The following is a 13,426-nucleotide window of genomic DNA, read 5'->3' on the forward strand; positions in this document are numbered from 1 at the left end:
GTGGAATTACAGCGGGTCTCTGGACAACAGGGCCAGAGGTTCTTCCACGGCGATCCTGGGAGGAAGCCGAACCAGCTGCGTGTGAGCTGGAGGAAGAGGCAACACGAGCTGAAGAGGTGGTAGCTGCCGCTGTTGGTTGGCCTAGCTCTTCAGTGTGTTTTTCTAACTCCACCGCGTGCCTGTTGCGCACATGTTTCCACATGTTGGAGGTATTGAGGTTGCTGACATTTCGACCTCTTTTGACTTTGTGATGACACACCTTGCATTTGACATAGCAAATGTCATCTGCAACTGTGTCAAAAAAGGGCCAGACACTGCAAGTCTTGGGAGCGCCCTTTTTGGCTTTTGGAACAGACATGCTCCTAACGGGTGCCAAAGTGGAGGCTACAGGCTGCGCAGTCTTCCCCCTCCCTCTACCTCTTTGGCCCGTTCTAGGAATCTCTTCCTCAGAGCTGCTCCCACCACCTTCCTGTCCCTCACGCCACGATGGGTCAAGGACCTCATCATCTACACTACCCTCTGCCACCAACTGCTCCTCCTGGGTAGTCTCAGCAGCAGAGCACGCACCAGAAAGTGGCACCTGAGTGTCATCATCAGCGGATGCGGCCTGCAATGTGGTGACCGGAGGCACTGGCCCACCTGCCTCTTCAGAGGAAGAGAGAAAAAGCTGTTGGGCATCACTGCACCCTGCCTCTTCTTCCATTTCTCCAATGCTGCTTGGCTGGCCCCCTGTTTCCAAGCCAAGAGATTCAGAGAACAGAAGTAGAGACGGCTCTTGTCCTGGGCTCTCTGTCTGCCTGGGCAATTTGGCAGGTGGTGAAGAAACAGATGGCTGCTCTCCAGTGCTCTGTCTGAGAGGATGTGGCACTAATTGAAGTCGATGCGTTAGCTGCCATCCATCCGACAACGGCTTCAATTTGTTCTTCACGCAGCAGCGGTGTACGGCGCTCTACGACAAAGCTGCGCATGAAGGACTGTTCCCTGGTGAAACTGGGTGCTGGTGAGTCACCAGTGCCCGCAGCAGGCACAGAATCCCCACGTCCTCTCCCTGCTCCGCGCCCACGCCCACGTGCCTTACTCACTGCCTTCTTCATCTTGGTTGACTGATAAAGATAAGCAGAAAAGTACTAACGGCTTTGTGTGCTTATTCCTGAACAGCTCCTAACAGGTATAAGAAACACTAATTTTCTAAAGTGTGGACTAGACTTTAATATGAGCTAATGTGGCCTACACAAATGTAAAGTGGTGTCACTGGTGTGTTTGGTGAACTTTATTATTTATTTATTTTTTGGGGGCTGAACTGACAACAGAGAGAGCTGCAGTCACACGGAGACCGTGCAGACAGCCGTAAACGGCGCTGCAAGGCCCAAAAACCCTCCTCTACGTTATCCTATGTAGTGTTTTTCCACAAGTTAGCTGGAGACCGGTGGAAAGACACTAATAGGAATTTTTTGAAAAAATGTGCAGCAGCCTGCACTTTTTAAAACAAAAGGAAAATTGATTTTACGGTATGACGCAGTGAAGAACCCTGACCTGGAGACAACCAAGCTATGGCTGCTCACAGACTACAGGGCGAGCTGCAGTCACACGGAGACCGTGCAGACAGCCGTAAATGGCGCTGCAAGGCCCAAAAACCCTCCTCTACGTTATCCTATGTAGTGTTTTTCCACAAGTAAGCTGGAGACGGGTGGAAAGACACTAATAGGAATTTTTTGAAAAAATGTGCAGCAGCCTGCACTACTTAAAACAAAAGGAAAATTCATTTTACGGTATGACGCAGTGAAGAACCCTGACCTGGAGACAACCAGGCTATGGCTGCTCACAGACTACAGGGCGAGCTGCAGTCACACGGAGACCGTGCAGACAGCCGTAAACGGCGCTGCAAGGCCCAAAAACCCTCCTCTACGTTATCCTATGTAGTGTTTTTCCACAAGTAAGCTGGAGACGGGTGGAAAGACACTAATAGGAATTTTTTGACAAAATGTGCAGCAGCCTGCACTACTTAAAACAAAAGGAAAATTCATTTTACGGTATGACGCAGTGAAGAACCCTGACCTGGAGACAACCAGGCTATGGCTGCTCACAGACTACAGGGCGAGCTGCAGTCACACGGAGACCGTGCAGACAGCCGTAAACGGAGCTGCAAGGCCCAAAAACCCTCCTCTACGTTATCCTATGTAGTGTTTTTCCACAAGTTAGCTGGAGACGGGTGGAAAGACACTAATAGGAATTTTTTGAAAAAATGTGCAGCAGCCTGCACTACTTAAAACAAAAGGAAAATTGATTTTACGGTATGACGCAGTGAAGAACCCTGACCTGGAGACAACCAGGCTATGGCTGCTCACGGACTACAGGGCGAGCTGCAGTCACACGGAGACCGTGCAGACAGCCGTAAACGGCGCTGCAAGGCCCAAAAACCCTCCTCTACGTTATCCTATGTAGTGTTTTTCCACAAGTTAGCTGGATACGGGTGGAAAGACACTAATAGGATTTTTTTTAAAAAAATGAGCAGCAGACTACACTACTTGAAAAAAAAAAAAAAAGAACAGTATGAGGCAATGAACCACCCTCCCTGAACTGAATACAACCAGCTATGGATGGCCTATGGCTGCACTCAGACTAGAGAGTGGGCTGCACTCACACACACACACACACAGAGACCCTGCAGATCGCTGTGAAAACAGCGCTACAAGGCAAAAGCAAGGTGATTAGTAGGTGAACACAGCGGTTGCTAAATTATCCTTTGAAAAGCACAAAGAAGCAAATCGCTATCTCTAAACTGGCCCTCAGTCAGCAAACAGCGTCCTGTCACTAACTGAATTCACAGCAGAGTGAGCGCAAAATGGCGCCAGCAACTTTTAAACTGCATCATGACATCATTTCAGCAGCCAATCACAGCCTTGCCAGTAGTTTCATGCCCTCCATGCTGAACAGGATGTGCCCACACTTGGAATCATTCTCATTGGCTGATTTCGTACAAATTTGTGCAGTTTGAATCCTGGGAACTTCCGATTCCGGTATCCGATACGCGGCAAGTATCGGATCCCGGTATCGGAATTCCGATACCGCTAAGTATCGGCCGATACCCGATACTTGCGGTATCGGAATGCTCAACACTAGTCGTCAATGATAAGAACATTAAGATATATTAAAGGTTACAGGAGGTCTACGTGAGACCTGATTACATGTGTTCAAGTTTCACATGGAGAATTGCAAAGCGCAACATGGAAATTATGTTGAGCAGGGGAGTTAGTGTCCTCTTTTTGTTATATATTATCACAATGTCTTTGCTGCCAATGCTATTCAAGATATTTTTAAAAATTCACAAGTATCCATGTGACTTGTCATATTTGCACCAATTTAAACACAATGCGTATCGCCCACCCCTTTACTGTGCATGCAGGGTTTTTTTTGTCAAAGATAAAGGTAAAAGTAAAACCCTGTGTTGGTTAATCTGTGGTATGTATGCACCAGTGCCCATAAAATAAATCACATGAAAACTAATCTTTTTTTTTCAATCTCAAGGGAGTCTAGAAGTAAAATTGGACTTATTTATAGGCATTCCAAACAAAGTCCCAAAGTACAGGGTGGGCCATGTATATGGATACACCTAAATAAAATGGGAATGGTTGGTGATATCAACTACCTGTTTGTGGCACATTAGTATATGGGAGGGGGGAAACTTTTCAAGATGGGTGGTGACCATGGTGGCCATTTTGAAGTTGGACATTTTGGATTCAACTTTATTTTTTCCAATGGGAAGAGGGTCATGTGATACATGAAAATTATTGAGAATTTCACAAGAAAAACAATGATGTGATTGGTTTTAACGTAACTTTACTCTTTCATGAGTTATTTACAAGTTTCTCTTTGATTACAGCCATTGACATGTCGCAGAGTTTAACCCCTTCCCGACCTTTGACGCCACGTAGGCATCATGAAAGTCGGTGCCAATCCGACCTGTGACGCCTATGTGGCGTCATGGAGGGATCGCGTCCCTGCAGATCGGGTGAAAGGGTTAACTCCAATTTCACCCGATCTGCAGGGACAGGGGGAGTGGTACTTCAGCCCAGGGGGGGTGGCTTCACCCCCCCGTGGCTACGATCGCTCTGATTGGCTGTTGAAAGTGAAACTGCCAATCAGAGCGATTTGTAATATTTCACCTATGAAAATGGTGAAATATTACAATCCAGCCATGGCCGATGCTGCAATATCATCAGCCATGGCTGGAAAACCTAATCTGCCCTCCCCCACCGCCACCGATCGCCTCCCCAGTCCTCCTTTCTGCCCCGTACTCCCCTCCGTCCGCCTGCCCACTCACCCGTCCTCCTGTCCGCCCCCGTGCTTCGATCCACCCCCCCGTGCTCCGATCCCCCCCTCATACTTACCGAGCCTCGCGGTGTCTGTCCGTCTTCTTCATGGGCGCCGCCATCTTCCAAAATGGCGGGCGCATGCGAAGTGCACCCGCCGAATCTGCCGGCAGGCAGATTCGTTCCAAGTACATTTTGACCACTGTGATAAAACCTATCACAGTGATCAAAATAAAAAAAATAGTAAATTAACCCCCCTTTATCACCCCCATAGGTAGGGACAATAATAAGAATAAAGAAAATATATATATATTTTTTTTCTTACCCCACTAGGGTTAGAGTTAGGGTTAGGGTTAGGGCTAGGGGTAGGGTTAGGGTTAGGGCTAGGGTTAGGGTTAGGGTTTGGGTTTTAGGGTTAGGGTTAGGGTTAGGCCATGTGCACACGTTGCGGATTCTGCTGCGGATTTTTCCGCAGCGGATTTGGAAAATCCGCAGTGCAAAACCACTGCGGTTTTCACTGCGGATTTTCTCGCGGTTTCTTCTGCGGATTCCTCTGCGGGTTTTCAACTGCACTTTCCTATTGGTGCAGGTTGAAAACCGCTGAGGAATCCGCAGAAAGGATTGACATACTGCGGAAAATAATCCGCTGCATTTCCGCGCGGATTTTTCCGCAGCATGTGCACAGCGTTTTTTTTTCCCCATAGGTTTACATGGTACTGTAAACTTTGGGAAAACTGCTGCGGATCCGCAGCGTCAAATCCGCTGCGGATCCGCAGCAAAATCCCCAGCGTGTGCACATGGCCTTAGAGTTACATTAGACTGTGCACACATGGTGCGGATTTGGCTGTGGATCTGCAGCGGATTGGCCGCTGAAGATTCGTAGCAGTTTTCCATCAGGTTTACAGTACCATGTAAACCTACTGAAAACCAAATCCGCTGTGCCCATGGTGCGGAAAATACCGCGCGGAAACGCTGTGTTGTATTTTCCGCAGCATGTCAATTTTTTCTGCGGATTCCGTTTTACACCTGCTCCTCAATAGGAATCTGCAGGTGAAATCCGCACAAAAACACTGGAAATCCGCAGTAAATGCGCAGGTAAAATGCAGTGCCTTTTACCTGCGGATTTTTCAAAAATGGTGCGGAAAAATCTCATACGAATCCGCAATGTGGGCACATAGCCTTAGGGTTAGGGTTGGAATTAGAGTTAGGGTTGGAATTAGGGCTAGGGTTGGAAATAGGGTTAAGATTAGGCTTGTGGTTGGGGTTATGGTTAGGGTTAGGGGTGTGTTGGGGTTAGGGTTGTGGTTAGGGTTGGGATTAGGGTTAGGGGTGTGTTGGGTTAGGGGTGTGTTGGGTTAGGGTTGTGGTTAGGGGTGTATTGGGGTTAGGGTTATAACTAGAGTTGGGATTAGGGTTTGGGGTGTGTTGGGGTTAGTGTTGGAGTTAGAATTGAGGGGTTTCCACTGTTTAGGCACATCAGGGGTCTCCAAACGCAACATAGCGCCACTATTGATTCCAGCCAATCTTGCGTTCAAAATGTCAAATGGTGCTCCCTCCCTTCCGAGCCCCGACGTGCGCCCAAACAGTGGTTTATCCCCACATATGGGTTACCAGCATACTCAGAACAAACTGGGCAACAATTATTGGGGTCCAATTTCTCCTGTTACCCTTGCGAAAATAAAAAATTGCTTGCTAAAACATAATTTTAGAGGAATGAAAAATTATTTTTTTATTTTCACGGCTCTGCGTTATAAACTTCTGTGAAGCACTTGGGGGTTCAAAGTGCTCACCACACATCTAGATAAGTTCCCTTGGGGGTCTAGTTTCCAAAATGGGGTCACTTGTGGGGAGTTTCTACTGTTTAGCCACATCAGGGGCTCTGTAAATGCAACGTGACGCCCGCAGACCATTCCATCAAAGTCTGCATTTCAAAACGTCACTACTTCACTTCTGTACCCCAACGTCTGCCCAAACAGTGGTTTACCCCCACATATGGAGTATCAGCGTACTCAGGAGAAACTGGACAACAACTTTTGGGGTCCAATTTCTCCTCTTACCCTTGGGAAAATAAAAAATTGTGGGCTAAAAAATCATTTTTGAGAAAAGAAAAATTATTTTTTATTTTCATGGCTCTGCGTTATAAACTTCTGTGAAGCACTTGGGGGTTCAAAGTGCTCACCACACACCTAGATTAGCTCCTTGGGAGGTCTAGTTTCCAAAATGGGGTCACTTGTGGGGGAGCTCCAGTGTTTAGGCACACAGGGGCTCTCCAAACGCAACATGGTGTCCGCTAATAATTGGAGCTAATTTTCCATTCAAAAAGCCAAATGGCATGCCTTCCCTTCTGAGCCCTGCCGTGCGCCCGAACAGTGGTTTACCCCCACATATGGGGTATCATCGTACTCAGGACAAACTGGACAACAACATTTGGGGTCCAATTTCTCCTGTTACCCTGGGGAAAATAAAAAATTCCGGGCTAAAAATCATTTTTGAGGAAAGAAAAATTATTTTTTATTTTCATGGCTCTGCGTTATAAACTTCTGTGAAGCACCTGGGGGTTTAAAGTGCTCACTATGTATCTAGATAAGTTCCTTGGGGGGTCTAGTTTCCAAAATGGGGTTACTTGTAGGGGAGCTCCAATGTTTAGGCACACAGGGGCTCTCCAAACGCGACCTGGTGTCTGCTAACAATTGGAGCTAATTTTCCATTCAAAAAGTCAAATGGCCAGGTCATTAAGGTCAAAATAGGCTGGGTCATGAAGGGGTTAACATGTGAGGAGATGATAGAAATTGTGTTGATGTCTGGTGAACGCAGTACCCGGTTCATTGCAGATTTCAATGCAAGACACCCTATGCAAGAAAACTGTCACCAGTCCCATTTGATTTAGGTGTATCCATATAAATGGCCCTCCCAACAAGTTTGCCTCATCACTGAACATAATGTTCTGTGTAAACTGAGGGTCCGGTTCCAATTTTTGTTTTGCCCATTCTGCAAATTCAGTGCGGCGATCTGGGTCATCCTCGTTGAGATGCTGCAGCAGCTGGATTTTGTAAGGGTGCCATTTGTGAGTAGCTAATATCCGCCGAACGGATGTTCGACTGATGCCACATCGGCACGCTGAATTTGCAGAATGGGCAAAACAAAACTGTGAACAGTTAAGCAAGTTGAAGATGAAATGTTCTCTATTAGGCTACTTTCACACTAGCGTCGGGCTCGGCGTCGTTTTTTGCTCCCGACGGTCCACCACAACACGGCGCAACCGTCGCACGACCATTGCGACGTGTGTCAATGCGTCGCAAATACGTCGCTAATGTTAGTCAATGCAGAAAAAACGCATCCTGCAAGCACTTTTGCAGGATGCTTTTTTTCGGCAAAACAACACATTGCGACGTATTGCAGTTAACGCCAGTGTGAAAGTAGCCTTAGGCCCAAAGTTAAAGATCACACATTTAATTTCTATTTCTTTCTATTTTAGGAAAAAAAAAAAAAAAAAATATATATATATATATATATATATATATATATATATATATATACATATATGTATATATTAATATTTTACATTTTAAAAATTACAAAAAGGAAAATGGGCCAATGCAATGGGACCAAGCATGGTTAGTACCTAAGAGCACCCCTTTTGCAAGTATTATAGCTTGTAAACACTTTTAGTTGCCAGCCAAGAGTCTTTCAATTCTTGTTTGAGGGATTTTTATCAATTCTTCCTTGGAAAATTCTTACAGTTGTGTGAGACTCCTGGATCGTCTTGCATGTACTGTTACTTTGAGGTTTAGCCACAGATTTTCAATGATGATCAGATCAGGAGACTGTGAGGGTCACTGTAAAACCTTCAACATGCACCTTTTGAGTTAGTCAATAGTGGATTTTCATGTGTTTTTAGGATCATTATCCATTTGTAAAAGCCATCCTCATTTCAGCTTCAGTTTTTATTATAGATGGTGTTATGTTTGCATCAAGAATTTGTTGAAATTTCACTGAATCCATTCTTCCTCTACTCATTAAATGCTCCCCGTGCCATTGGCAGCAACACAATCCCAAAGCATGATTGATCCACCCCCATGCTTAATGGTTGGCGAGTTGTTGTTGTCCTGAAATTCTGTGCCCTTTTTTCTCCACACATTCTTTTGATTATTGTGACCAAAATGTTCTAGTTAAACCTCATTAGTCCACAGAGCTTGTTTCCAAAATACATCAGGCCTGTTTAGATGTTCTTTTGCATACTTTTGAAGCTGAATTTCATGGTGAGGACACAGGAGAGGTTTTTCTCTATTCCATGAAGGACATATTTGTGCAGGTGTCTCTGAATAGTAGGACAATGTACCTCAACTCCTGAGTCTTCTAAATCTTTCTGAAGGTTTTTCGCAGCCAAGCGGGGATTCTAATATGCCTCTCTAGCAATCCAACGAGCAGCTCTCACTGAAAATTAGCTTGGTCTTCCAGACCTTATCTTGACATCCACGATTCCTGTTAACTACCATTTCTTAATTACATTTCAAACTGAGGAAAGGACAAATTGAAAACAATTTGCTGTCTTCTTTTAGCCTTCTCCTGCTTTGTGGGCCTCCACCATTTTCATTTTCAGAGAGGTAAGCAGCTGCTTTGAAGAACCCATGGCTGCTGTTTTTTGGCACAAGGTGAGAGGAGGCTGGGTTTTTATAAAGCTGAGAAATTTGCATCATCTGGCCTTTCTTAACGATGATAGTGAACAAGCCATAACCCTAACACACTAAATAAAGTTTGAAACCTTGGTCAAAGTTATCTGAGCACACAAATCTCCAAGGGTGCCCAAACTTTTACATAGGCCCATTTTCCTTTTTGTAATTTTTAAAATGAAAAAAAAAAAAGTACTATATATATAGTATTCCCGAAAATACAAAGGAAACAGGTCATGTTTACCTTTAGACATTTTAGAGATCATTTCAACTTCAACTTGCTTAGCTGTTCACAATAACAGTAATTTTGACCAGGGGTGCCCAAATTTTACATGCCGCTGTGGCTTGAAACAGTTTTTCTATTCCCAAAGAAGTGACATTATTCTACTATCTTAAGCAGCCTAAAAATAAAATCTTATTGAGTTAATTTTGAAGGTTACTCCTGTCTGTGGCCATTATTTATTGTGTGTCCAATTTGTGTCAAACTTTCTGAAATGTACAGGTCTTACGGTATATAACAATTTATTTGAATTGCTAAACAAATGCCCACCACTATTTTACATATTGCAGAAGATTGCAATAACCGCAAAAGTGTCTCACATAACTTCAGATACAACTGAATGTGCTTCCTCATAACGCCTTTCAGAATTTCTTAAAATGTTCTTTTTGGCAAGAGCTAAATAATTGGGGTTGAAAAGATTTCTAGAGCTAATTATAGTGTTATACAAATGGACAGAGAAGTGCAAAAGAAGTCATGGCTAAGAATGTGCAATCTGTTAGCAATAGCAAAAAGACCACCACCACTGGTATCAGCTGTACTGGCACTACCAAACACAGGTTACAATTGGTCTCCTTTATTGGGAAGTGGATGATGTTATGGAATATATGACACATCACTCATATCAGTCCCAGAAAGAAGATGTTACCTCTGATAGTGACACCATCAGATTGAGTTAATGTTCTGCACAGAGCTGTCTGCCAGGTCGCAAATGACTAATGGGGATAATTTATTAATCTTTTTTGCAATTTTCTTTAAAAATGAGAAGATAGTCAGTGGACTGTTATTAATTAGGCTGTTGGTTACTACTGGAATCATATTGGTTTCTACTTTGACCTTACTAAGGCTGTAAGAACTAGAAAGAGGCTGGATATAGTCTTACATGACAAAGTAATACATGCACCTTTTCAGGTGTGAGGGGATGACTCACTCAGCTGCTTCCCAAGGTAGACACAGGAACGCTTCTTGTGGTATATCACCTGCTGGTTTATTGTGGACCAGCGTAAATAGAGCCTCTCTGACATAATGGCAAAACAAAAGGATAACATATACCAAAGTCCAATTGTCTGAGGGATTCGCCATCTCAGACCACCATGTGTCTTCAGCTCCATCTGGAGGAACCGCTTGGAGCTTTTTCTCTCCAAACACAACACGCAGACTGCCTCTCAAGTCCAGCCATTTAAACCCAGAGCATGTGACTGATCACATGACTGCCACATCACACAGGGCCTGTTAGCACATGGCTATGCCGACTCTGCAGGTGGAGATAGAGTACACATATTATCACCCATTCTATAGATGTCCACCTAAAACCAGCCCATGTATGCAACTTTAATTTAACCCTCACAATACCAGTGTGCGGGAGGAAAATACTCTGGTTTCACATCACTGATGTTATTATGAGCAGTGACACATGGCTCCTCTCGTATACCGTGCTAGTGACCCTGTCACATATTCCCCCCTTCTGCCCAAAACCGGGAATTTTAGCACCTTCAGACACCAGAGAGGGGATTCGGGAGGGAGCATCCACATTATCATGTAACTTCCCTGACCTATGCTCTATGTGTAAACTGAAATCTTGAAGGGCTAAGAACCACCTAGTCACCCAGGCATTCTTACCATTCTTCTCTCTTAACCAACTCAGAGGGGCATGGTGTGATATTAGCTTACACCTACGACCTACAAGGTAATACTTCAGTGTGTCCACGGCCCCCTTCATGGCTAAGCACTCCTTCTCAATAATTGCATCATTATTCTCACAGGAAGAGAGTTTCGGGCACAGATACAGGATGGGATGCTCTTCTCCATTTATTTCCTAAGACAGCAAAGCTCTCAACCCGACTATGGAGTCATAGTTTCTCTCTTAATTGGTCAATGGATTGAACCTTTCAGGTGCAATAATTATGCATTCATGCACTCCCTGTAGTCCAGTATTATAAGCAATCATTGACTTTGATGAAACATCTTGTTTACACAAAAAGAAGTACGATTGCGTCTGAGCAAATTAAAATCTCCTGGCTAAGATGGCATTCATCCACGGATACTGAGGGAATTGAGCTCAGTGATTGGCAGACCACTGTATATCATATTCTTAAACTCTCTTGTAACAGGGTTGGTGCCACAGGATTGGAGGATGGCTGATGTTGTACTGATATTTAAGAAAGATAAGAAGGTGGATCCAGGTAACTACCGTCAGGCATCAATAGTGTGCAAAGTTTTTGAGGGCATCATAAGAGATGACCTGCAGAAATATATTGCAGAGAATAATATAATAAATGACAACCAGCATGGATTCAAGGAATACAGGTTGTGTCTAACTAGCATGTTGGGTTTCTATGAGGAGTTTAGTGCAAATCTACATGTTGGTAATGCGGCTGATGTGATTAATTTGGATTTTGCAAAGGCATTTGATACTGTACCACATAACAGCCTTATACTGAAGCTACAGAAGCAAGGACTGGGGGAAACTATATGCAGATGTGTAAGAAATTGGCTTAATGACAAGAAAGAAAGAGTCGTCATAAAAGGTACATTCTCTAAACGGAAAATAGTAGCAGTGGGGACCGCAGGGATCTATACTGGAAGCAGTGGGGACCACAGGGATCTGTGCTAAGACTGATTCTTTTAAACTTCTTTATTAATGACCTGGTGGATGGGATTGAGAGTGAAGTGTCTGTCTTTGCTGATGGCACCAAACTATGTAGAATATTAAAATCTGAACTTGACACTACAATATTGCAAACCGATCTGAATAAGATGTCTGAATGGGCAAACACTTGGCAAATGAGGTTTAATGTACATAAATATAGAGTAATGCACCTGGCACAGAGTAATCTTACAGCTGCATATGCATTAAGTGGGAGTGTACCTGGGACTACAGAACAGGAGAAGGACAAGGGATCCTGGTTACAAACAGTACTCAATACCAAGCAGCAGCCGCAGAAGCAAACAAGATTTTAGGATGCATAAAAAGAGAGATAAAATCCTGCGATCCAAACGTATTGTTACCTCTTTATAAATCACTGGTGAGGCCACTTCTAGAATACGGGACTCAGTTTTAGGCACCACATTTTAAAAACGATATTCTGAAGTTAGAATCAGTTCAAAGAAGGGCAACTAGAGTTGGGCTTGTTTAGCTTAGAAAAAAAAGATGCCTCAGAGGAGATCTCATTTACATATATAAATACATGTGTGGTCAGTACAGAGGACTGGTACATAACTTATTCCTTCCAAAGACCTTACTAACGACCAAGGGGTAGTCATTACGGGTGGAAGAAAGGTTATTCCGGCAGCTAAATAGGAAAGTGTTCTTTACAGTTAGAGCAGTCAGAGTGTGGAATACCAACAAAAAGTGATGGTAATGGCAGACACTATAACAGCTTTTAAAAAAGGGCTGGATGATTTGTTTGATACACATAAAATTGCGGGTTATAGTTAAATTAGTGACGAATGTAGAGTTGGTGGAGGAAGGTTGAACTGGATGGACCTAAGTCTTTTTTCAACCTATGTAACTATCTTAACAGTGATTTCTTTCCCATAGTATAAGAACAAATGTCCCCTTTGTTCACAAATCTTATGCAGAATCTGCCATTGAAAAATAACTACTTTAGGCAATTTTAGTTAATTTGACTATGACCCATGCATCCGTTCAAACACATAAATCAAGAGTAGATATTTTAGATTTGCTAATTTGAGGTTCTACACTTTCTTCTTGTCTTGCAAATTTATCTCAAGACTCTTGGTGATATTGGTCATACAATAGTATTGTCCAGATTCTAGATCATCATATTCACCCTTTTCATTGGGAAACTTTCCATAGCAAGCATATCTTCTACAACAGTGTTTCTCAGCGTTTTCAAGCCAGGTAGCCCCTCATGACAGAAAATTCCCCTAAGGATGGATGAAGGAGTGTGACATGGCTACCAAAACTAAAGGATAGCAAGCAAAGCACATTACCTTACTTACAGAAATTGGTACACATTGTGAGTCAGGTAACATTTTTGTTTAATGCCCTAGCATACTCAAATTTTTGCCTATTGCCTCACAGTTTTAATGCCCTAAGCAATGGTTCACCTAAATCACGTTGGTCTAGTGTTGCATATGTGAAGCCTATATGATGTATTTTTAATCTATTTTTTATGGAACCTCTTAAAAAAAATTTAAAACAG

At 43.5% G+C, this 13,426-nt stretch overlaps 1 pseudogene; it reads left to right on the forward strand.

Annotated features, from left to right (window-relative positions):
- The window catches only part of LOC143803776 (olfactory receptor 6C3-like), a 60,607-nt pseudogene extending 49,423 nt beyond the window's left edge, over positions 1 to 11,184 (forward strand).
- The last annotated feature ends 2,242 nt before the right edge of the window (positions 11,185 to 13,426 follow it).

The sequence above is a fragment of the Ranitomeya variabilis genome, chromosome 2, assembly GCF_051348905.1.
Source record: "Ranitomeya variabilis isolate aRanVar5 chromosome 2, aRanVar5.hap1, whole genome shotgun sequence".
NCBI lineage: Eukaryota > Metazoa > Chordata > Amphibia > Anura > Dendrobatidae > Ranitomeya > Ranitomeya variabilis.